The 24,118-nt window shown below is 41.2% G+C and overlaps 1 protein-coding gene across 20 annotated transcripts in view; it reads left to right on the top strand.

The window, feature by feature from the left end:
* The window catches only part of ATXN1 (ataxin 1), a 226,022-nt gene that overhangs the window by 118,823 nt on the left and 83,081 nt on the right, over positions 1-24,118 (top strand). The window contains exon 5 of one of the 20 annotated variants that reach the window (XM_081015281.1): positions 3,257-3,288. The exons of the other annotated variants lie outside the window; for them this stretch is intronic. The gene's annotated coding sequence lies outside the window, so the exon portion shown is untranslated. The remainder of the gene's footprint in view (positions 1-3,256; positions 3,289-24,118) is intronic. 20 annotated transcript variants of the gene reach the window in all.

Raw genomic sequence — 24,118 nt, 5'->3', positions numbered from 1 at the left:
AGCGGGCAGGGGACTATGACAATAGGATTGTGTCCGTAAGTATATACAATACCAGAAAGGTAGAACCATCTTATTGCTAATCCACAATGCCATATATGAATGAGGATTTGTGCATTTCCTAATTTAGTGTCTGCAGCAGTGGGTAAAACAGCATCAATTTTTAGCGACACTGCGGAACATTTTGCCAAAATACCCTAGTGTAGACAAGGCCACACATATTTGCAACATGTACTGTTCACAGAAGACAGATTGATGTTAATTAGAAGTGGGTGGCATGTGAGTATAAAAATAAAATTCCTTTCTACAGTGTTTTACTCTTAAAAATAGAGTGCATGATGTGGTGATTAGTATATGTGTGTGTGGAGAAGCGTGTGTGCCTTTTAATTTTTGTGATGGCATCAGGAATTTGCATTTACTTGTTTAATAATATAAAGTAGCACAAAAACTAATTGGAACATATTTCAGGTTTCTGCTTCTTTGGAACATATTAGCTCTCAGATTGCTTCTGGCCCCAATTTATAGTTGGCATACCACTTTATAGGTATAAGTTAACCTAAAAACTCTGAACAGCTTGGGATCAGGTTTCCTGAAATATCATCTCCATGCCTACTTGAACCTTAAGATCCTCTTTTAAGGCCCTGCTCCATGTGCCTTCACCCAGTGGTGAGGAGAGAGACTACCACTGAGAGGGCCTTTCTGGTGGTGGCACTCTAGCTGTGGAATAACGTCCCCCGGCAGGCTCACTTAACACTTTTCTTGGCCTTTTTCAGCAGTATAGAATCATAGAATTGGACAGGACCCCAAGGATCATCTATTTCAACCCCCTGCAATTCAGGAATCTCAACAAAAGCATCCATGACAGATGAGCATCCAACCTCTGCTTAAAGTAGAGACCTTTTTTAATTCACCCAGTTCCCAGTTTTTAAAACTGTGTTCAAATTTATCTTAGACTGTTGTGACCTAGTGTAGATTCATTCAGACTGTACACTGTGTATGTTGTCTTTGTTGCAAGAAAATTGATTTTTTTTTTTGCTGTCTATTATTTGTTGATGATTATATCAGAAATGGGGAATCTGTGGCCCTACAGAACTTTCTGGACTACAACTTCCATCATCCCTGGCAGACATTCTGATTGGGATTGATGGAAGCTGTTGTCCAACAGTATCTGGAGGCCACAGATTCCCCATGTCAATTATAATGATTATATATTGTATTTAAAATATTGTCTTATTAGCTGTCCAGGGAACTTTTTTTTGTTTATTTACATAAATAGCTATATAGATAATAAAGTATGAGCCAGATTCAACTAACCTAGTGCACTATCAGAAGCCATCACAAGGACTCACACTAGCTGAATGGTTATCACAAGGATTCCCTCCCTCTCCATTACTTGCACCTCCCCCAGATCTGCTCTGCAAGGTCAGGAGAACCCCTAGAATAGTGTGTGGGTGGAGGAGGAAGGAGATGGTTTCCTCTGGCAAGCAGAAATGCTTGCGCTGACAGAACAATCGTAATAGTGCAATATTGAATTCCACCCTTAGTATACTTTGGCTAAGAGAGAGAATTCATGAGATTCCAATAGGTGTCAAGAAAGCTGTTTTGGCTGCAACCTGTATACCTAACTTGGAGTAGGTCCAATTCAGTAGTGGGACTTACTTTTGAGTAGACATAAATAGGATTGCGCTGTCAGAGTCTTTGCTTTTAAAAGTTATTGTAGGTCTACTATTACAAGAAATGAGAGCCTGTTTTGCAAATTCTAGCTAACAGGTAAAATTAGCTAATGAGAGAGATTAACTGTAGCTGAATTTCATTTTTACTGTTTCTGGAAAATAAGATGCAGTTTAAATCTGTGATCCTTAATCTACTGAGTTAAGGACAAAAATGAACAAGCTGGTGCTTTTACAGTTGAAACAAATGCTATTCCTTATGACAAGGATCTTCATGTCCAGTATTCCCTCTGCTATTCTTTGGGAGTTATGGTGGAAACAGATGTAATTGATCCGTAGTAGCTGGTGCAGTATGGCACAATGGATTGGCTTTGCTGGTGTGTCCCTTTTGCTATGACTTTGCCTTTACCCTGCCCCAACCCAGATAAGCTTCAGTGACTGCAGAGCAGTTCCACCCCACCACACAAGCTGCTACTGTAATTGATATTTTGGCAAATTAATGCAACTGCTTTATCAACATACAGTAATTAATGTTTTTAATGGCTAATGTTCAAAATCAGACCTGATTAAAGTATCTGTTAGTAACTGGTGCATATAATTTAAAATGTAATTTTAAAATTATTTTTATATCTAAAGTCTTTATTTAGAAAATTTCTGGATGGCTTAACGTTAGGAAAAAACCTAAGCTGCGTACAACATACCACCCCCTCGAAATGGTACAAAATTGTAACACATCATAAAAACATAACTAATAAAAAACAGTGACCGAAGTGCAAAGATATGGAGCTAAAAAATCAAACCTTAGGTATTGGGAAAGTCTTAGGCAAAAAAAATACATTTTCAGGAGGCATAACTGATGGCAACTTGCTAATTGAGTGGAAGAGGGATCCAGACAACAAGGGCAATCATAGAAAATGCTTGCTTGCCTTACAACAAACTGTAGGGTACAACACCACCAGGAGTGTTTCTTCTATGACCCAAGCAGTTGAGCAGCCTTCCAAGTAAGGTAGTGCCAAGATTATATATGTCACTGACAAAACTTTGAACATGGTAGCTGAACAGCAGCCAGTGCACTTCCTCAGCACAGACGTAATACTGCATGTGCTCATCCAGGTGTTACACTCAATGAACTGGCTTCAGTGTTCTGCACCTGGCTGCAGCTTTTGAATATTCACAGTGCTTTGCATACGTTATCTTATTGCAATTCTACAACTGACATAAACAATTATTTCCCCAAGGGGCTGAGGTTTAGAGAGAGAGGAGCTGCCATTCACGCATCTTGGTAAGCCACAAACCATGGTTTACTGTGCACATGCCAATCATCCCCGCTTTACTACTTTCTGCTAGTTCAGAGGAGAAACCAACCATGATCCCAGACATAGCATTTTGTCCATTTCATCCAGAACAGGAATCATAGTTTGTTTCAGTCCAAATCCTTTAAAAATACTAATATACTTCACCATATTATCTGCAGATGCAATCCACCAGCAACAATTGGTGTGTGTGTGTGTGTGTGTGTGTGTGTGTGTGTAAGGGATGATCTCTTCTAGAGTAATCCAGAAATAGTATAAACTATATTTTTATTTTAGAATTATGGGAGATGACTTGGGCCAGCAACAAGGTATGTCTAGAATTTTTGAAGTGGCTTGTTTGCAGTGTTTACAGTAATTTAATCAAAAGTCTCTTAATTGAAGATGCAGTTGAACTTTCCTTTGTTTTTGACACAACCTTGATGGCAGAAAGTGAAGAGGAATTAAAGAACCTTTTAATGAGGGTGAAAGAGGAGAGCGCAAAATATGGTCTGAAGCTCAATATCAAAAAAACTAAGATCATGGCCACTGGGCCCATCACCTCCTGGCAAATAGAAGGGGAAGAAATGGAGGCAGTGAGAGATTTTACTTTCTTGGGCTCCATGATCACTGCAGATGGTGACAGCAGTCACGAAATTAAAAGACGCCTGCTCCTTGGGAGAAAGGCGATGGCAAACCTAGACAACATCTTAAAAAGCAGAGACATCACCTTGCCAACAAAGGTCCGTATAGTAAAAGCCATGGTTTTCCCAGTAGTGATGTATGGAAGTGAGAGCTGGACCATAAAGAAGGCTGATTGCCGAAGAATTGATGCTTTTGAATTATGGTGCTGGAGGAGACTCTTGAGAGTCCCATGGACTGCAAGAAGATCAAACGTATCCATTCTTAAGGAAATCAGCCCTGAGTGCTCACTGGAAGGACAGATCGTGAAGCTGAGGCTCCAATACTTTGGCCACCTCATGAGAAGAGAAGACTCCCTGGAAAAGACCCTGATGTTGGGAAAGATGGAGGGCACAAGGAGAAGGGGACGACAGAGAATGAGATGGTTGGATGGTGTTCTTGAAGCTACCAGGATGAGTTTGGCCAAACTGAGGGAGGCAGTGGAGGACAGAAGTGCCTGGCGTGCTCTGGTCCATGGGGTCACGAAGAGTCGGACACGACTAAACGACTAAACAACAACAACAACAACAATTGCAGGAAAACCTTTCCACTTGTACTGTGTTGGAAAAACTATGCCCTTGAATTATTTACTTGTTTACAATAAGCAAAGCCTGTTGAAGAAGAGCTAGTAAAGTTTCAATATGAAACTGGGTAAAAAAGTGCAATTATACAGACTACTGCATAGAGGCGATATCTGCATTCAGACATAATGCTAAGTTTTAACCACAGTGTGTTTCAACAAGGCAGGAACAAGTTCACAGAGGCCATAGCAAACTGTGGGTCATTTTGCCTGATGTTAGCGTGTCATCTCCCTACCACATCTGTAAACGCCTAGTGAAAACTTCCTAACTCCTCCCTGTGGCCACACTAAGGGGATGTGTGTTGGGCTCACACAGGCTCATTCTTGTAACTAAACCAGGGTTTGTGTCTGAATGATGTTAGTGGCTGGAAAAGCAAAAAATATAGTTGGAGGCTTCTATTTCCTAGGAGGCAGCATGGAGCAATATAGTTCTGTCTTGCTTTCCAGTGATAGGTTTTTACTGCTACTGTACCATTGCAACTAAAACAGATCCATAGGTTCAAGGTGTAAATAGCTAAACCATGCTAAAAGGACACAAGAAACAGAGAGTGTGTCTTTCTAAATCATAGAATTGTAGAACTGTAGAGTTGGAAGCAAACCCCCCCCCCCGAGGGTCATCTAGTCAAACTCCATGCATTGCAGGAATCTCAACACGTGAGTTCCCATCCAATCTGAAACCATACCGGACTGTGCTTAGCTTTGCAAAGGTGCTAGCAGTTTTAAATGTGATTTTCATTTTTATATTGGTCGTTGTACCACTTACCTTGCAAAATGCAAACAGACGGGTGAGTTGAGCAACAGAGGAGACACATTTGCAAGGCTAATTTATAAGCTGTCAGAGTATAGGAAAGACATTGTTAAAGCACACATTTTGCTTAGCCTGTAAATCATCCTGTTTCATCTCATTTGTCCTGTTTTATCTATAGTGTACTTAAAAAGACTCTCTAGTGTATACCTTTCCATTCTTTCTCATGACAGTATTTCCTTACCCAGAATTGTCAACATACTGTAGTCAATTTATTGACACTTGCGTTTTGTGACCAATGTTCTTAATGAAAATTCTAACATTCTTGTGAAGCTGTTCTAGTTTTCTTCAGTACAGCTTGTTGCCTTCCCTAAGCGCTTAGGAGCATCTGTCATGGTCCGTCCTTATTCACGACATCTGATTCCTTCTCATAATGAAGCCGAGTTCTGCTTAGGAGTTGGCACCAATAGCTTAGTTTCAGGCTTGTATTGAGGGTACAGGATTTAGTTAAGTTATCCAGCCTTAATTACTTTGAATCAAGATTTGAACACACTGGCCCTGGCTTTAAATTAAAACCGCAATTTCCTTCTCATAAAATCAGCTGCTGTCACAAGCACTTAATTCATTTTATTTTTAATTGGGTGAAATTTTACATCTGATACTTCTCGTCAGTTTGTCAACATTTGGTAACTATGCATCTATAACTATTTCATTTGCAACGAAGAGGCTTGTGGTGCCTTAAAGACCAACACATTTCTGATGACATGTACTACAGCCTCTACTTCATTGCATGAATGAAGCATCATCTTGAGTTGCAGGTGTACATACATGGTTGGGTGGGAGGATTGTAAAAAGTGAAGTCAGAGGAAAATGAAAATGAAGTTGGAGGGGGAAATGAAATGCATAGAAGTACAGGCAGTGAAAAGTTACATTCATAACAGTGGTAATTCATGAAACAGTTTTTGTTACGCGCATAAGCAGAGCCCTGCTGGATCAAGCCGAAGTCACATGTAGCTCAACATCCTGTTCCCACAGTGGCCGCTAGTGTGAAGCCTAGTATAGCATGTAGTCATCCTTGCTAGAAGCCATTGATAACCTCATCCTCCATGAAATACAACTATCCATGTTGACAGTGACATCCTGGCATCCTTGCCTAGTGTAGCCCCCAAGTCCATTCCCCTCAGGCATTCCTTTTTCCTCACAGGGCACCCAAATGAGCCTGTGTCTTGGGTCTCATCAGCTTACTCTTGCCCTGTATTCCTCACCTTCAGTATCCTTACAGACTTTTGCCAGGCTTCCACTAATCAGTTTCTCCACTTCAGAATCCTAGCAGCCAAAAACAAGCGTGTTTTTCTCTCTGTGTCATAAAGTGAGCTGCACTAGCTTAACGTATTAAAATCTGGCACCAAATTTACTAGTTTGGTACTAATAGTTGGAATATGATGTTTCTTGCATAGCTATGATCAGTACAGATGCTTTTAACTCTGATGGAAATAGCCAGAAGCTAAGGTTTTCATGGCCAAATTTATGCAGTCTGCTCCATTGATGTACATGGAGGAGTATAGCACATAGATCAAATTGGTCTATAACACAGCTTTTAAAAATCTGACTACATTGCAGGCCCTCCAACTATGGGGCATACACTAAATAAACCTTAGTTGACTTCAACCCACTTTTCCTTATTACTTGGCATGCTTTGTGTCTGAAAGTGGCTCTGATGCTCAGCTATAATAAATTTGGCCTGCTACTATACCATGAGACATAGTTCCAACTAATCTCCTTTATCTTTACAGGCGGGGAATTCTCAAGAATTGTTGCTGATATAGGGGTGGTTTAGGTGACATAATGAAGCCATAGTTATTTGAGTGCTTTGGGTACATGGCCCAATTTTTAAATCCTAAACACATTGAAGCAAGGACCAATTCAAACTGACTAGTGACAGAATGGACAAGCAGTGATGCTGCTGTCCTGTACGTTCGTACTTTATTAATACCACTGTGTAAAGCTATGATCCCAAGCCCTCACTGACATAAGAGACACCTAAACCTGTTGAGGAAGGGCTTATAACATAATTGATGCGGACAAATAAAACAGTCTGTTCTGACTTTGGTATGCATTTTATTCACTTTTTTCCAATCATGAATAACCCATGAAATACCCTGAACAGGTATTGGTTATATGAAAAGTATGATTCTATGAAATCTTATTTATATATTCATTTTTAAAGCCATTTCCCCCCCCTTTACAGCACCAGCTCTGCTCCCTCGCAGATACTTAATTTATCTCACTTGTCTCAGAAATACTTGGCACCCTCAAAAACGTAAAAGCTAATTCTTGGCCTGAATACTTCATTAGCAACATGAAAATCACCTTTTTTGTTCAAAGCCTAAGATAAAGTGGTTTCTGAATGAATCCTGCTTCTCATTAATTTGAGCCTTAGGAAGCAGAATAAAGACGTGCAAATAAGAGCTCTTTCAAATAACTCATAATTACATGTGCACAAAAACGCATTGACTAACTTTGAACATGCTTTATAGCTCACATGGGGTGCTCCTTCTTCAAGAATGGAACTGGAGATAAGTTCACCTTTAGTGACAGTTGAAATATTCTGGGACTGGTTCTTCTTAAATAGTTGCAAATCAGCAACACTGTAAGGATTTTGAAAGAAGAGAGAAATATATGGACAGAAATATATAGAAAGCTCCTAGATAGTTCAGTGTGGTTGATGGTTAGCATTCATTCCTGCGAGGGTCACCTTACAAGCATATCATAGGATAGAGTTAAAGCTGACTTTCATATTCCAGTTGCACATAAGTGATGCAGTTTGTACATATATCATTTTTATGAACATTGTGAATGCTGAATGATTCTGCTTGCGAGCAGAAAGGAATTGGACTTAAAGATTTACTTCAATTTGGTATTGAAACGGGAAGGTCTAAACAGGAAGTCAGCCTTCCGTTTCTTTGTAGACAGAATAAAGCCAAGACAACGTAAACTAGAGCTCAGAAAATCGCTTCTAAAGGATTGGCTTTCATCATTTAAAATTGTCGAACCCCCCTTCGGCAGCAGGAGAAGAAGGGGGATCTTTTTTTTGGACTGTTTAAACCTGCAGAAGTGAGTTTAAAGTAAAGTAACTTTCCACCGTCCTGATCCTGGAGCGGGGTGTCAGGACTGACGTTTGAAGCTCATTGACCAGAGACAAACGTTTTTGACAGATAGTTAAAAGAAGAGAAACATAGTGATTCCACTGTTTCCTTTCGACCTTAAAGGAACAAATATTGACCAAATATCTCAAAAAGGATACTTTGTTGCAAGAACAAATAGAAGTTCTCCCCCTAGAGGGAGACTGTGAAATTGTAACTAATTCTAGAGAGCTTGCAGCTGTCACAGATTACAATCATGGGAATGGACTTGTGACCTTGTAGGACAATGTATTCAGAGGCTCTGTTGTGTGCTCTCTGTAAAATAAGTGCCCTACTGGAACAGTTAAGTGAGAAGACGGATTTGATGACTAATGCGGTCAGAATTTTTGAACAGGCAGTGGGAAACTATGTGGAGCCCACCCAGGAATCAGATCAGGAGTGCGTCCTGACAGAGCAGATGAGAGAAGAGGATGTTGCTGAATCTTGGGCGCCAGAGATGGAGGGAGCTGCGGCCTTGCAGGAACATGAGCTTTTGGATTTGACAAATGAACTTGGAAAAAGCCAGATTTGGAAAGATAAAGTTTGGATTGGTTTGGAAATGGGGGGTTGGATAGACCCCCCTATGCAGGGATGTTTGGACTTTCCGAGTCTGGCAATGGGCCGTGAGATGTTTGGAGCTGTGGGGGCTATCAATTTTGGAGGGATTCTGAAACATGTTTTTAAATACCACATGGAATTGAGTCTGGACTATGGAAAAGGGGCTGATTTGTTGAAAAGGGTCAAAAACATCACCAAGCTGGAGTTCCCACGAGTGAAAGGAGAATATGAAGAAGAGCTGCGGAAGGGACATGGAAGTGACTTAAGGGCCTCGGATATAAGGTTACCAGGTTAATGCGCTAGATCGATGGGAAAAAAGGACTGACAAAACCAGGAGGAAGGGACGCTGGATGAAGATTGGATTGTTTTTATTTCTTTTTTTCTTATTACCAGGATTGTTTTATAAAATGGATGAATGTTAGAAAAATGTTGGAACGAAATTACTTGGCTCTAGTAAAAATGTTTAAAGAATTAGGTAAGAATATTATGGTTGTGAGAAGTCGGTAAAAATAAGATTTAAGTTTAAGTTTTAAGGTTTTTTATAAGATAAGATGAAAATAGATTAAGGTAATGTAAAGACAGAATATTATGAAATATGGAAAGGATTTGCTGCGATAATTATTAACTAGGATACAAAAAAAAGGGAGGAGGAGGAGGTCAAAGAAAGAAGGTAATGAGAGTTGAGGATTTGAGAATGATGGATTTACTTTTGTCTGTTTGCGGTGTATTTTTGTTTTTTGAATTTGTATTGTTGGATGTGGTTTGTTTTTTCTTTGTTTTTTCTTTTTTCTTTTCTGCTTTGTTTTTTCTCTGTAATTCAAAAAAATTTCAATAAATATCATTTTATTTTTTTTAAAAAAGGAATGCGTTCATTCCCCCTCCCCCCAATATAGTCTGGCTCACCGCATGGTCTGAGGGACGGTGGACCGGCCCACGGCTGAAAAAGATTGCTGACCCCTGTACTATAGTTACAAAATCATCTCTCTGCAAGGGCAGGGAGCTACTCCTTTTGTCAACAATAAATAGATGGTTTGAATCACCACCTTCAGTCTGGCCTCTCACTCCAGACTCCCATTAACACCACTGAATTACCACAGAAACTCAGTGTATATATGAAGTTAACCCACCTCACACAGAGAAGTCCCACCCAACAGCTTTCTCTTTTCTGGATCTTACCAAAGTTGTTTGTATTCTGTGATTTTACCTAGCACCACATAGGTACAGAATATGGTTATTGGATTCAGAATTTTGATTATAAGTTTTCTGGAGTCAGGGTGTGAGAAATTGATTTCACTAGCAGCTGACCCTCCACTATTTGCTCTGAAATGCATTGGGAATAGATATAGATATAGATGCTGCATCATCTTCGTTGCATTGGTTTGAAGTGGAGCCATATGTACTGAATAAACCATCATCGTACTCAGATATATGAGGGGCCTGGAATCCAAATTAAACCAATGATTGGTGGTTAGCTAACGTGTCCCTGTTTCCTTAGTGCTGTGTTCCAAATACAGAAATTATTTGGATTTTCTGTTCCTTTTGGGCTAGTTTACACACTACCATCAGCCGTTGAGTACAAATCATCAGTCACTGAGATCCACACTGGGTGACAACTTGCACGTGTGAAATAGCTATTACAGATCAAATGCCACAGACAGAGTTGCCATACTTCTTAATATTACTTCTAAGGCATTACTTTTCAGTGCAAGCCATTGACTGCAAGACCCTGAAGATTTTTTAAAAGCCATGTAATTTTTTAAAAACCATGTAATTCTCTGAAAGACTTTTTTTTTTAAAAGTGAGAAATGATGAGCTATAGGAGAGAGGCAGACAACTAAAGGTCTCTTTAAGGATGTAGAGGACAGAAATAACTAGCAGACTCTGGGATGAGCCTACTTGCTATGAGATAACCCAAATATTTAACTTCACTCGTTTTGGGTTTCAAGTTTTTGTTCTTCTGACCTTATCCTTAGACCTTATCCTTAATGTTTTAACAGTTCATCTCTCATTTAGATGCAGTTTTTTATTTGATACCAATCCCTCCAGTTGTATTCCTTTCTATGTCAGGGATGGAGGAAAACATAGTTAGACCTTGCAAGTAAGGCTTGGCTTCTAGAGGAAGATAGCAGTTTGCTTTTCAGGAGCAGGCACAATAAATTAGTTTGCACCAGGATTGAAATGTGCTACACTGACATGTTTCCTCCTCCACAGACTACTGCTGGGTTCTGAGACAGTGATAAAGAGTTAGTAGTCATGAAATGGAGGTAGCACTTAACGTATTTAGCTGCTTTTATGAAGTATACAACATGTTGCACAGACAAGTTATTTGTGGCAATTGCCTTTTAATGTCCTATAATTATGAGGAACTTGCTTTTCACTTTGATATGTTTTTTTAAAGAAGAAGAAGAAGAAGAAGCAGCAGCATTGTGGGCAAAAACAAAGTTCTGAAGGATACATCTCACATTAATTTCCCCAGAGCTGAAGTTAGCTCCATTTCTATAGTCCTGAATACATTTGCTCTAATCTCAGAAGGACTTGTCTAGAGGAAATGGTTTCCATCTTTTATTGCTAGATCTTGGCGAACATGCACTTGAAGCTTTGGAGGTTTGCCTTTCATAAGTTGGGTCAAAGAACCTCCCAGCTTATATTAAATTTCTAGCAGTGTAAAAAGTAGTCTGAACATTTGGTTTGAAATACTTGCAAAGGGGGCTTGTTGCCAACTGCATTTGTGTTATTTCCTCACTCACTCCCAACTTTATTTTATTGTGCAAAGCTAAAATATGACTTGAGGGTTGGATCTGCAATTGATGGGTTCTTAGACCAGGTGTGGGAGGCCTGAACTCCCATCAGACCCAGCAGGCTTGGCCAGTGGACAGGATTGGTGGAAGTTTTGGTTCAGCAAAATCTGGAGTACCAAAGGTTCTTCCTGCCTGGCTTTGATAAACCTGAAGGTGTGAGCAAGCAAGTAGATTGTCAGAAAGCATAATAGCCATCTCTAGTCATTATTGAGGACAGATCTTATATGCAAGTAGAACGTGTGATACAGACCTTCTAGGACTTTACCACTTTAGATTGCAGGTAGGGCAATCATATATCTGAATGTTCTTTGTAAAAGGTTTTCCTCCTATGAAAAGCTACAGTGTCAAGTGAAACCATTTCAACTTTACCTTCTTCCTGTCTTGTTAGCTTTTCATGTGCAGGCAGGTATATTACCACAGGGAAATGGTGAAAGAAGAAATTCTCCACTTGCAGATGTGCAGCAACCGGGAGAGACTGCAGTGTGTGTGCCATTTCTGCACCTTTATAATGGGCCTGAGTGACTGAAGGGAGAAAAGTAAGATACACCACTAAGGTGTGATGAACAGGTTATTGTGGAGGTGGGTTGAAGAAAGCTGTGGTTGGGGTCAAGAAGCTACAAGCTTCATTGTGGAGCGGGAGGAGACTCTGACATCATAGGAAAATGTTTAAAGAATCTAAAGCTTGACCTTTTAGACCTCGTCATCTGTGAGAATGTTGGCTGGGTAATGCTAAACTGGTTTCAAACATTTTGTCAAAGGCGAACTTGATTCCTAAGGACACAGCCCTCAAGAATCTTACTTTAAATTATCTGGTAAATGGTTTGAAGAAAACTACCTAAGAGACTGAGTAAGCATGGGATTACTCAGAGAAGCACACTGATAAATCCTACTAATCACTGGCCGTTCATTACAGTCATGGCAGGTTTGTTTGCATACCAGCCCAGCAGGTAGACCCAGCAGTGTTATGTTATATTGCAGTATAAATGTTAATACAGTAAGGCGAGGGAACAATTTTCATGTGGATTGAATTAGATACATGTTCCACAATTCTTTAAAAAAGTTATAATAGGAACTGCAGATGGAATGCTGCAGAATTCTTGCACCCATCTAAATAAATCTGGTGTAAGGTTGAGTCTTGTTAATATTCTTAAATAACTCTCGTTATCCCTGGGATCATTAAGCAAGCCCATAGGCAATTCATTCTGAGCGAACTGCATTCTGTTTTATATTTACGCCTATTTATTCACAAATGGCAAAATAATTTTTACCTTGTTGTAAAATACCTCTTTTTGAAAAAGAAATGGATTATTTGTGAGCCACATATGTTGCTTTTTGTAAATGCAGTACTTACGTTTTTAATGCACTCTTATAATATGAATATGTGAATAGTAAGCACAGACCACTATTATTGATCAGTGATGTAATTGCCCTACAGATGGATAGAGGGGAATGATGTAATCTTTATCAAGTTACTGAAGACATTGACCTTGAGAGAGATCAGATGACTGAACATCATGGCCAATCGCTAGGAACAAAACAAGCATCTTAAAAGCTAAAATGCCCTTATACTGATAACAGTTTATAGAAGAATGAAGTTCAGGCAATTCAATCAGCATTCAAAATATAAGTTTCATACTGAGTAAGATAGCATTTGGATTATTGGGAAGAACCAGTATTTTTTCTTCTTTAGTTTTAATTTTTTAATGTTCTACATCACATGCACAAAATACCATAACTTCAGAACTCATTACCATTTCTAGTTTTCATATTTAATCACGGATTGGAGTATCTGTTTCACCATGGGCAGTGGTGATCTGCCCTTAGATCTACCCTTCAAGGCAATAATTCTAAATTGCTGTGACTTCCTGTTGCTTTAGGGTAAAGTTACCAGACTTGCAACATGTGTACATACACTAAACTGATTTTGAACTTTGAGATGCTGGAAAACTACCTTGTGCACACACACCAAAAGAATTTTGGTGACCCTTCATGCAGCACGCCCGGCTTACCCCACCCCCAGGTGCCCAAGCAGCTAACTACACCGCTGACCAGTAATGCTCTGAAGCATTAAATATGGAAAATAGGAACCCAGTTCCTGCACCTCTCAGATGGGCACCTTTGCTATTGTAAGAGAACGAGGAAGGGGCTTATGGTGAGTTCTGGTACCTCTTTATCTAGAAAAATAGCACTGGGTTTGTTGTGTAACTGGTGCTGTAGCCTCACTTCTTGAGTAGCATAGAATTCTCCTATATGTAACAATTACAGCTAACCACTGTAGCTATTGGCGATGTATGTGGTACTGCAGGTATTAGCAATACTAATGGAAAACCAGCAGTGTTTCTTTCAAATAAAAAGCATCCAATAAAACACATCACTGTGGTTACTTTGCTTTTTGGTTGTGTATCATTAGTGTAACTGTTCCAGAGATCAGTAAACAAAAAACAAAACAAAAAAAGGGTTGGAGCTTAATGATATAACTCCCGCAATATATACTTCTTCCTGTGCTTTTAATGATGAATCAGATAGCAAGATGGTTTTGTTTTTTAACTTGGATTTTATTTGGCATTTTGTTTGCTATTTCATCTAGTGGTGTACTGTTGACTTTTTGAAATGTAGTTATGACTCTGTATTAAATTGTGAACCACTTGAAAATTCATACACGCTTTAAAGCAGGATATACATTACCCAAATAAATATTTTTTAAAAAATATATACATTTGTACCCTGGTTCTTGAATGCCTTGGTACTTGGACGTTTTGGCTCCTGAACGCCGAAAACCCAGAAGTAAGTGTTCCAGTTTTTGAACATTTTTCGGAAGCCAAACGTCCAACGCAGTTTCTGATTGAGTGCAGGAAGCTCCTGCAGCCAATTGGAAGTCGTGCCTTGGTTTTTGAACGGTTTCAGGAGTCAAACAGACTCCCAGAACAGATTAAGTTTGAGAACTAAGGTTCCACTGTAAAGCCATAGGGGTTCCATAAGTAAATACATTCCAAGGTGGAATTTTGTTTTTTAATGGAAAATCTTAAAAAAGAATCCTGCAGAATATTCACTATCCTCCTCCTGCAGGTCAAAAGATCAGATGTTATACAGATATATTTGAAAATAAAGTAGAACATTCAAAAGAAGATTATTCAGGCAGACATGGTGAGTAAATAGATGCATGGAATGTCTCTAGGCCTCTCAAGAGAGGTTACAAATCATCCAGCTTTGATGAACAAAGGTCAGAAGGTCTAGGACAACTTTTAAAGAGTTTTAACCTAGCAAAATAGGCAATATATGAACAGATTTCCCTTCTAGACGAGTCCTCTGCACGCAAAATGTGGTAGATACGGGTTGTGTGTGGAGTCTCTGTGTGTGTCTATGAGTATATACTGTCAACATTGATGGTGCTAATTATCTGTTTGATAAGAAGTGTGTTAGAGTGTGGGATTGCAAGTGCATCCTTCCCTCAGTCATTAGGAACAGACCAATTCTGTTCAGCACTGACCATCTGCTTGGTAGGAAAGAAGAGTCTTGCACCCTGCAGCTTGAACTATGTGAAGCTCTCTGGCTCAAGACCCATTGGTAACTAAAGAGATATTGTGAGTTCTTGAATCTCTAATATGAATTGGCTCCCGGCCTAGCCAATCTTATGCTTGCCTCCTAGGCTTCTGTTTGTACAGTGTAGCTTCCATTCAGTCTTGTCACCTCATAAATATGTCTAAATGTCTCTAAAAAGAAATTTGGAAGCTCTGATCGTTTGAACAGGAATTTGAAAATTTTGTCTTCTATTTTGAATGAAAATGCGTTTTGTACATAAATATAAAGGGAGTAGGCAGAATAATATCATTTCAAAGGTTTTTATCCCATCAGAATGGTTTTGGAATGACTTCTGAGAAATTGAAGTGATTAATGGGGTTTGCATTAATATTTTCACAAAAAGATTCCTTCATTGAGTTTGAAATAAGTTCAACTTCTGCTAGGAGGAAAATGTAGCACGTATATATTTGTATGCAACATAGATATATTTTTTGTTAAAGTTCTTTCTCTCTCTGCTATTTCTAAAGGAAAAAAGTCATTTTAACAACATTCCTCCATGTCATGTTCTGAACAGGTTGACGTGCAGATTTGAAAAAAGTGTCACAACCTATCAGTTCATTTCTTTGAGATCCATTAGCAGTCATGTTCTTTTATGTGAAGATGGGTAGTGCCGTTGAGTTGAAACAAACATAAAAAACACCATAGTTACGATATTTTAGAAAAGGCTGCCATGCTGGAATGAATCTCAACATCTACCATGTTTCTGCCATGCCTCTTTGCATGGTCATTTTTGCCACAGATTGATGTCCATGGGATTCTGCTTGGGGACATGTGCCCCTGTGGTTGTGTGAAATTGCCAGGTGAACCAACAATGCCTTGCAGTGATTCCTATGACTGCTTCAATAGTTCAGGTGGCCATGGAACTCACTGTAAAGTACTTCATGAAATACCGTATTTTTCGCTCTATAGGACGCACTTTTTTCCCTTCAAAAATGAAGGGAAAATGTGTGTGCGTCCTATGGAGCGAAGACGCCATAGCCCCGCGACCCTCTCCCGGCTGGAGAGGTGACGCGCGGCTATTGAGGCTCTTGCCATAGCCGCCCGTCACCTCTCCAGCCGGGAGAGCGCGCGCGGGGCTAAAGCAAGAGCCTCAATAGCCGCCCGTCACCTCTCCAGCCGGGAGAGGGTCGCGGGGGGCTGCTTTAGCCCCGTGCGCGCTCTCCCGGCTGGAGAGGTGACGGGCGGCTATGGCAAGAGCCTCAATAGCCGCCCGTCACCTCTCCAGCCGGGAGAGTGCGCGCGGGCACCCCGCGACCCTCTCCCAGCTGGAGAGGTGACGGGCGGCTATTGAGGCTCTTGCCATAGCCGCCCGTCACCTCTCCAGCCGGGAGAGTGCGCGCGGGCACCCCGCGACCCTCTCCCAGCTGGAGAGGTGACGCGCGGCTATTGAGGCTCTTGCCATAGCCGCCCGTCACCTCTCCAGCCGGGAGAGCGCGCGCGGGGCTGCTGGAGAGGTGACGGGCGGCTATAGAAGCTCCTGCCATAGCCGCCCGTCACCTCTCCAGCCGGGAGAGGGTCGCGCGCGGGGCTGCTTTAGCCCCGTGCGCGCTCTCCCGGCTGGAGAGGTGACGGGCGGCTATGGCAAGAGCCTCAATAGCCGCCCGTCACCTCTCCAGCCGGGAGAGCGCGCGCGGGCACCCCGCGACCCTCTCACGGCTGGAGAGGTGACGCGTGGCTATTGAGGCTCTTGCCATAGCCGCCCGTCACCTCTCCAGCCGGGAGAGCGCGCGCGGGGCTAAAGAAGCCATAGCCCAGCGACCCTCTCCCGGCTGGAGAGGTGACGGGCGGCTATGGCAGGAGCCTCTCCGCTGCGCCTTTCCGCTGCTCCCTGAACTGCTCTTTGGGGCTGGCGGTGGGCTTCCCCCGCCAGCCCCAAAGAGCAGGTCGAAAGGAACCTGAAGCCTGGAGAGTGAGGGGTCTCGCTCTCCAGGCTTCCAAGGTTGCCGCCTGAACGCACCTTAAACGGCACCTTGTTTTAGAGCGGGAAAACAAGAGGGGGAAAGTTCTCCCCCTCTCTGCGCAGCACCTCCTGGCACTTCGCTGAAGGGGCGCTGGGCAGAGAGGGGGAGTTTTTTTTTTCTTGTTCTCCCCCCTCTAAAACAAAGTGCGTCCTATTGTCCGGTGCGTCCTATGGTGCGAAAAATACGGTACTTCTGGTTCATATGTGATCATGCACCCTAGGAGTGGGAAAATGTTGTAAGTGTCTATATGAGTCAGTTTTAAAACCAGAAGGGGTTGGACACTAATGGTTTATCTAGAGCAGGGTTTCCAAGACTTAAGTATCCAGCTGTTTTGGACTACAACTCTTGCTAACAGGACCAGTGGTCAGGGATGATGGGAATTGTAGTCCCAAAAACAGTAGTGCAGAGTGCCTTCTTTCAGCTTCAAGCAGGTACCCCAGCTGCAATTCTTCCTGGAAAGGGATAGTGTTGATTCAGAGGCCTATGGTCTGGTAATTTCCCAATTAAATTATTGTAATATGTTGCATGCTGGCACTGACCTTGAAGACAACTTGGAAGCTTCAATTAGTGCAAAGTGCAGCTGCTAGAATGTTAATTGATTCAACTGGGTGGAATTGTATTACATCAATTCTGAAAGTGTTATACTGGCTGCCTGTTCACTTCTGAGCCCTATTCAAAGTGCTGTTGCTTATCTTTAAAGCCCTAAATAGTTTGGGGCCCTAATACCTGATGGAATGCCTCTACCTATATTAGTTTGCTCGTGCCTTAAAGTCTTTGAAGGGGGTTCTTCTCTGTGTCTCATCATTAGAGATGTGCAGCAGAGGGCCTTTCCTGTGATGACACACACCTCACCTGAAGGGTGTCCTCTCCTTAGCTTTTTTGACCCACATTGCTGCTGCTGTTTTGTTTTTTGCTGTGTGTCTTCTGATATATACAAGTTTAACCCATTCATGGCTGATTGCCAAAAATGCCGTTAACTCAGGAGTTCAATCACCAGACTCCCCCCCCCCCCCATTTTATATTTTCCTCAGGGGCATGAACTGCTCTGATCAGGAGCAATGCTAAAACCTCATAAATACATTTTCCGTTGTCTACATCAAGTCATAGTTCTCAGTATAGGACCTCTTGCAATAAACTATTGGTGGTAGAACATCTGATTTGCATGCAGAGAGTCTCAGCTTCATCTCCATGTATAGCTGGGAATGTTTCCTCTTTGTAACCCAGGAGAGCCATTGCCAGTCAGCATGGATAATACAGAGCTAGACGGACCAATAGTTTGACTTGGGTGAAGGCTGCTTCCTACATCTCTACTAATCCTAAGAGCATGTATAAAGATAATAACCTTGCTTGCTACAACTACTTTTTGTAAGCTACCTTGAGAATTTGTTGAAGGGTAGGGCAGAAATATATTGCATATAATAAACATGTCAGGCTGGCATCGTGCAACAGTTTGCCTGGCTATCAGCAGGTGCTGCTGCAAGCTACACCCTTACAATAGACTGGGCTCTCAGCGTTAGAGGGTGAGAAGGGGAGAACTGAAGGCAGAGGTGAGCAGGTGGGTGGCCCAGGCAAGCTGCAGAGGTTTGGTGAGGTCTAATGGGAAAGGGAAATAGGTGGTGTTGTTGGTAGGTGGGGTAGGCAAGCAAAGTGAGCATGGGCACAGCCCTTAATCCATAATAAATACTTAGCATTGTGTAATATTAGCACTTTACTAAACTGCATTGGTCAAATAAGTCTGGCCTTGCTTCTAGGCTCATGACAACAGGCCAACCATCTAGTCTTAATATGGTATTTGTATGCAGAAAGCAATCAACACTTTCTCATAATCTTCTTAAGCAGGGCATGGCTGGTTCTTTTAAGCATACCCTCTCTATTTTCTGAATAATCTGTATAAACAATTCCTGTTTGTTCTGCATTAAAAGTTCTGTCAGTGTAGTATTAATTGGTATAATTTATGCTGTCTTTTATGTTCTTGTCAAAATAACTTCAAGCAGTGTTGAAGTTTGTGCAAATTGTCTTCCACCATTATTTATTAACCTTTATTGCTGCTTAACTTTGAAGTTATGAACATAAGAACATTAGTCTGAAGAGCAGCTCTTAAAGTTCATCTAGTCCAGAGTTCTAGCAGCAGCCAACCAGGAGTCTCTGGAAGCTGACAAGCAGGGCATGAATCCAGAAGCTGCTTTCTCCTGTTTGTCCCCAACATGGTATTTGGAGGTATGCTGCCTCTGGGAAAAGAGGTTCTATTTTGTTGTAGTGGTTAATAGCTGCTGATGGACCTATCCTCAGTTTTTGTAACCCAGGAGTGGATAATTTATGTCCTTCCCCAAGATGTTGCTGAGTTGCAGCTCTCATTATCCCTGACCATTGGCCATGGTCAGTGTTTGAAACTCCCATTGTTCTAGGCGCATTTTGTGACAGGGAATTTCATTAGTATGAACAGTTTCTGAGCTCTGGGTGCAGTACTACGCCTAAGATTTCATATTAAAACTGCAGCTACTCTGAAGACTGGAGAAGAGGCCCTCTTGAGAATATTAGGGGGTTGGGTAGGGGAAGGACTAGACCATGTGAAAAATGAACATAATATTTCAGCTGCAGTTCATTTATTTTCAGCTTTGTATTATTGTTACTAAAAAAGTGCACCTAGACATTCTGTTGCTGCGCCCATAAGGTGCCATTTAGCTCCTAGCTTTCATATCTCATTTTCTAACACTGGTTATGGTAACTGGGCTAATGGGTGTTAGGAGTCCAACTACATCTGGAGGGCCTCAGGTTCCTCCCTCCTGTTCTAATACTTAAAATCATCTTCCCTAGTGGCCATCACCACATTGTGGGACCATGATTTCCATAAGTAAATAGTGAGAAGATGTACTTCATTTAGATTATCTTGCACCTCCTGACAATCCATTTAATTGCACATAACACCAATCTTGGCCCAACTGCACTGGCTATCAGTTGGTTTCTGAGTTTAATTCAAAATGCAGGTTTTGACCTGTTGAAGTCTTATGCATCTCAGGACCCCAATATTTCAAGGACCGCCTCTCCCCATATGAACCGACCCGGACTCAATGATTGTCATCCAAGGTCCTTCTCCATGTGAGATTCAGAGGGTGGCAACATGAGAATGGGCCTTTCAATGGGCGACTCCTTGCTTATGGAACACTCTCCCCATGGAGACTCACCAGGTGTCAGGCAATTACCCAAGTTTTTGGCACTTAACTTGAAGGGTTTTTATTTGTGGCCTCTCTTGGTGTGTCAGAATCTGCTACCATGGGTAGGCAAACAAAGGCCTGGGGTCCGGATCTGGCCCAATCACCTTCTAAATCCAGTCCGTGAACGGTCCAGGAATCAGCATGTTTTTACATGAGTAGGATGTGTCCTTTTATTTAAAATTCATCTCTGGGTTATTTGTGGGGCCTGCCTGGTGTTTTTACATGAGTAGAATATGTGCTTTTATTTAAAATGCATCTCTGGGGCATAGGAATTTGTTCATTCCCCCCCCCAAAAAAATATATATATATATATATATAGTCCCCCCCCACAAGGTTTGAGGGAAAGTGGACCGGCCCCTTGCTGAAAAAGTGTGCTGACCCCTGTGGTAGACCATTCATATAGATGTATTTGGTTTTAGTTTTTGTTGCTTGGATTTATTGTAATTGCTTTTAGTATCTTTATTGTTTTTGTAGGTTGCTTTGTTATTTCCTTGATTAAAGCAGCTAATAAATAATATCAGCAACAACATTCTGTATTACATGAGGCAGGGAGAAAGCATGTCGGCTCCTGGCCTTTTCCTTTTGTGAAAATTGCTGCGATAAGTGAGCTACTTATGTAGTACTGTAAAGTTAAGAGTGCTTATGAATTGCTCAACATGATTCTAAATGTATTACTTTATAATACATACATACATACATACATACATATAATACAATATAAAAGCTGGCGATGGGCACATGCATTGAAGAAGAGGCAAGAAATGTAAGCCCCAGAATTATTTTCTGTCCCCATCTAGACCTAAGCGCTCAGATACCCTGGAGAAATCCCACCAGCACCCAGTGGGACCACAAAAAGCATACAAGCCTGACAGCCTCTGATACCTACACATACAAAAACCTCTTGTGGGGGGAGAAAGCCCACTTCCTACAGTGGGCCCCTGGAGCAACAGCATCTACTGCAGAGGGTGGACTTTCTCTACAACCTGAGATTTTCATCGAGTTAGTTTCTCCCATATTCCACATAATGGAGTAATGGAGTTTTGATCATTGGCTTGAGTAGGGATAGATTTAAGGAGGCTGCAGTGGCAAAAATCACAGGTGGGGAGAGAGCCACATTCTCAAAAGGATTCTCTTGCCCAAAGTCCTCTGTGAGAACACTTCTTTCCATCCCCTGTGTTGGTGCAGCCTCTTTACCTCAAATGTTTTGCTAGAAGAGATGTCTCTGGACCATATAAAGCTGCCACTTGACGGCAAAGGATCTTTAAGGCTTTCAAGTGATCCCTAACTCAAATCTGAGGGGGTCAGATCTGATTTAGAGTTGCTCAGTTTATTTCTGAGTCAGTCCAGTGCTAACCACTGGTGGCCCATCCATATTTTCCATTGAAACAAAACAGTGGTATTAGGGCTTTAACAGCAGATGAGAATCTGTTATCTAGATTCAGTAACATCAAATTTCCATGAGGGTGGCTTACCATGGCATAGTATTGTCTATACAAAGAGTCTTATGTCATGCCAATTGTAGATCTTTTATTTTAAAAATTAAATAATAATATTCTTTTGTATGAAGGAACATTCAATTGTGAGTCTCATTATATATCACATAGAAGTGGGGGGAGGCATTAGAATCACAAGCATTTAAGAACAATCTCTTCTTTATAAGTAATGTGCTTAATTTTAGGGTGTCAGTGTCTTCCTGGGAATGCTCTTGCCTTCTGAACTTGAAGCAATCTTTCTGTTTTTTTGTGGTTACAGCATAGCTGGAACCTGTAGTTATAGTGTGTGTTGACTGCACAGTTGTTCCTGCTAAGGCAAGTTAAATGATGTCGGGGAGATAGTTGCTTCTTGTTTCTCAGCCATTTCTGTCTTCTCCTTGGTTTGTCCTTTGAGAATATATATACGTATATGTATATGTATATACAGTGGTACCTCAGGTTAAGAATTTAATTCATTCTGGAGGTCCGTTCTTAAGCTGAAACTGTTCTTAACCTGAGACACCACTTTAGCTAATGGGGCCTCCTGCTGCCGCTGCATGATTTCTGTTCTCATCCTGAATCAAAGTTCTTAACCGGAGGTACTATTTCTGGGTTAGCAGAGTCTGTAACCTGAAGCGTCTGTAACCCAAGGTACCATTGTACTGTGTTTAAGATGGGAACAATAACTAGAAGCTTCATCCTGGAACCCTTTGTTCACCAATATATTGCTGGACATGAGCTGACCAGTTCTGGACGTTTTGTTCTGTGAATTGTTGCTCCATTTACAAAAGGATTGATTGATAGGTGGAAATAAAAAATTATCAAGCACTTTGTGCTTCATCGGTAATTAAAAACAGAGTGAGTTTAGTTTTCTGCTCAGCTTTGCTACTACAAATGAGAGAGGTTGGAAGAATGGTGTTACTTACCATGATACCCACTGGGTGTGTTTATGTTTGTCTGGCTTTGTCTCCTAGGCACATTAAAGCCTAAAATCTTAAGTGAAAAATTCTCTCTTCAGAAAATGCTGAATTCAAAATGTGGCTTTCTCCCGTAACGGAAGGTTAGGTTCAAAGATTCTCTATTGATAAGAATAGCCTTTTGAAGTATTTCGCATGAGAACTAAAGCAGGAAGAGATTTCAGTGCAGGGCAGCCAAATAATCTTAGGCATCTTTTGATCAAATTATGTTAATATTAAACAATAATTCAGCCTCAGGTTTTGTTTGGCAGTAAGTTTAGCTGTTCAGTAAAGATAAACTTGCCACCAGATATACATGCCTTTATTCTCACACTCAGAAGTATAATTCTTGCCAACATTTTATTGGACATATTTTAAAGTAGTGGTCCAAAATTTGAAATGCCCAGGATTGCCTTTAGGCTGCTGACATCCTTCAGTATGGGCCTGTTTTCCCCTTCTTTGACTTTCACTGCCCTTTTTGTATGTGCTTGTATGACTAGTTATACTAGTCATCTGCCTTCACTTCCTAAGCCTGTTCCTAAGGCTTTTCATGGTGGAAAAAGAACCTGGGGTGGGGGCGCGGGGTTCAGGTCAAGTTTGGAAACAATTTCTGGTATTATTCTGGAAAGCTGATCAGGTTAGGGATGCCTTGTGCACCCAGTTACAAAAAAAGTTGTTCACAACCTCAGTCTGAATCTGAAAGAGCTTTTTCACAAAGGTCTGGCATTCAGGCTTAAATGTCATTACACTGCAAGTAGATGGCAACTTTCTTGGGACAGACTGAGTCATGCCATTTAAGTGTGGTGCTGCAGGGTGCAAGCCCACCTATTAGGGCATCTGTGCCTATTCATTTTAACTTCAGATTAATTAAGGTTAGATACTGTTAGAAACTGTTTACTAACAAAGGGAAGTTAAAACTGATGATGATGATTATTAGTGTTGTTTGTTTTAGATATGGATTAAATTCCAGTTAATTGGGCTAAGGTACACCTTCCTACTTGTGTCTGGCATGTGCTGACTAGTGTAGGGTGATAACACAAGGGCTTTCCTTGATCACTACAGTGATGCTGTCGTTGCTCAGAGCAAAGCCAAATAATACAGTCTTGAGGCACATGCAGAGTTTCAGCTGAACTGAGTCTGGGCGATAAAGCCAAAATTTCCATTGCTGAAGATGTATGTCGGTGCAGATACTTGGAGACAAAATAGTCCTTGTTGCATTTGATATAATGGTGTGGACCACTGCCAGATCGCTGCTGTTCTGCATTATTTATTGTACCAAGAATGGCATATTAGAGAAATATGTGAGCTTGGTATTTAGCTTAATTACTAAGATAGAATTGCATTTACAAGTGCTGAAAGGATTCTAGCATTTTTAGTGTAGATCAGTGACCTGACCTGGAAAGCCATTGATGATTAAGCTTACTTGCTTCATCTGACT

The sequence above is a fragment of the Podarcis pityusensis genome, assembly GCF_964106645.2.
Source record: "Podarcis pityusensis genome assembly, chromosome: 7".
Lineage (NCBI taxonomy): Eukaryota > Metazoa > Chordata > Lepidosauria > Squamata > Lacertidae > Podarcis > Podarcis pityusensis.
This window is presented reverse-complemented; position numbering and strand designations above follow the sequence as displayed.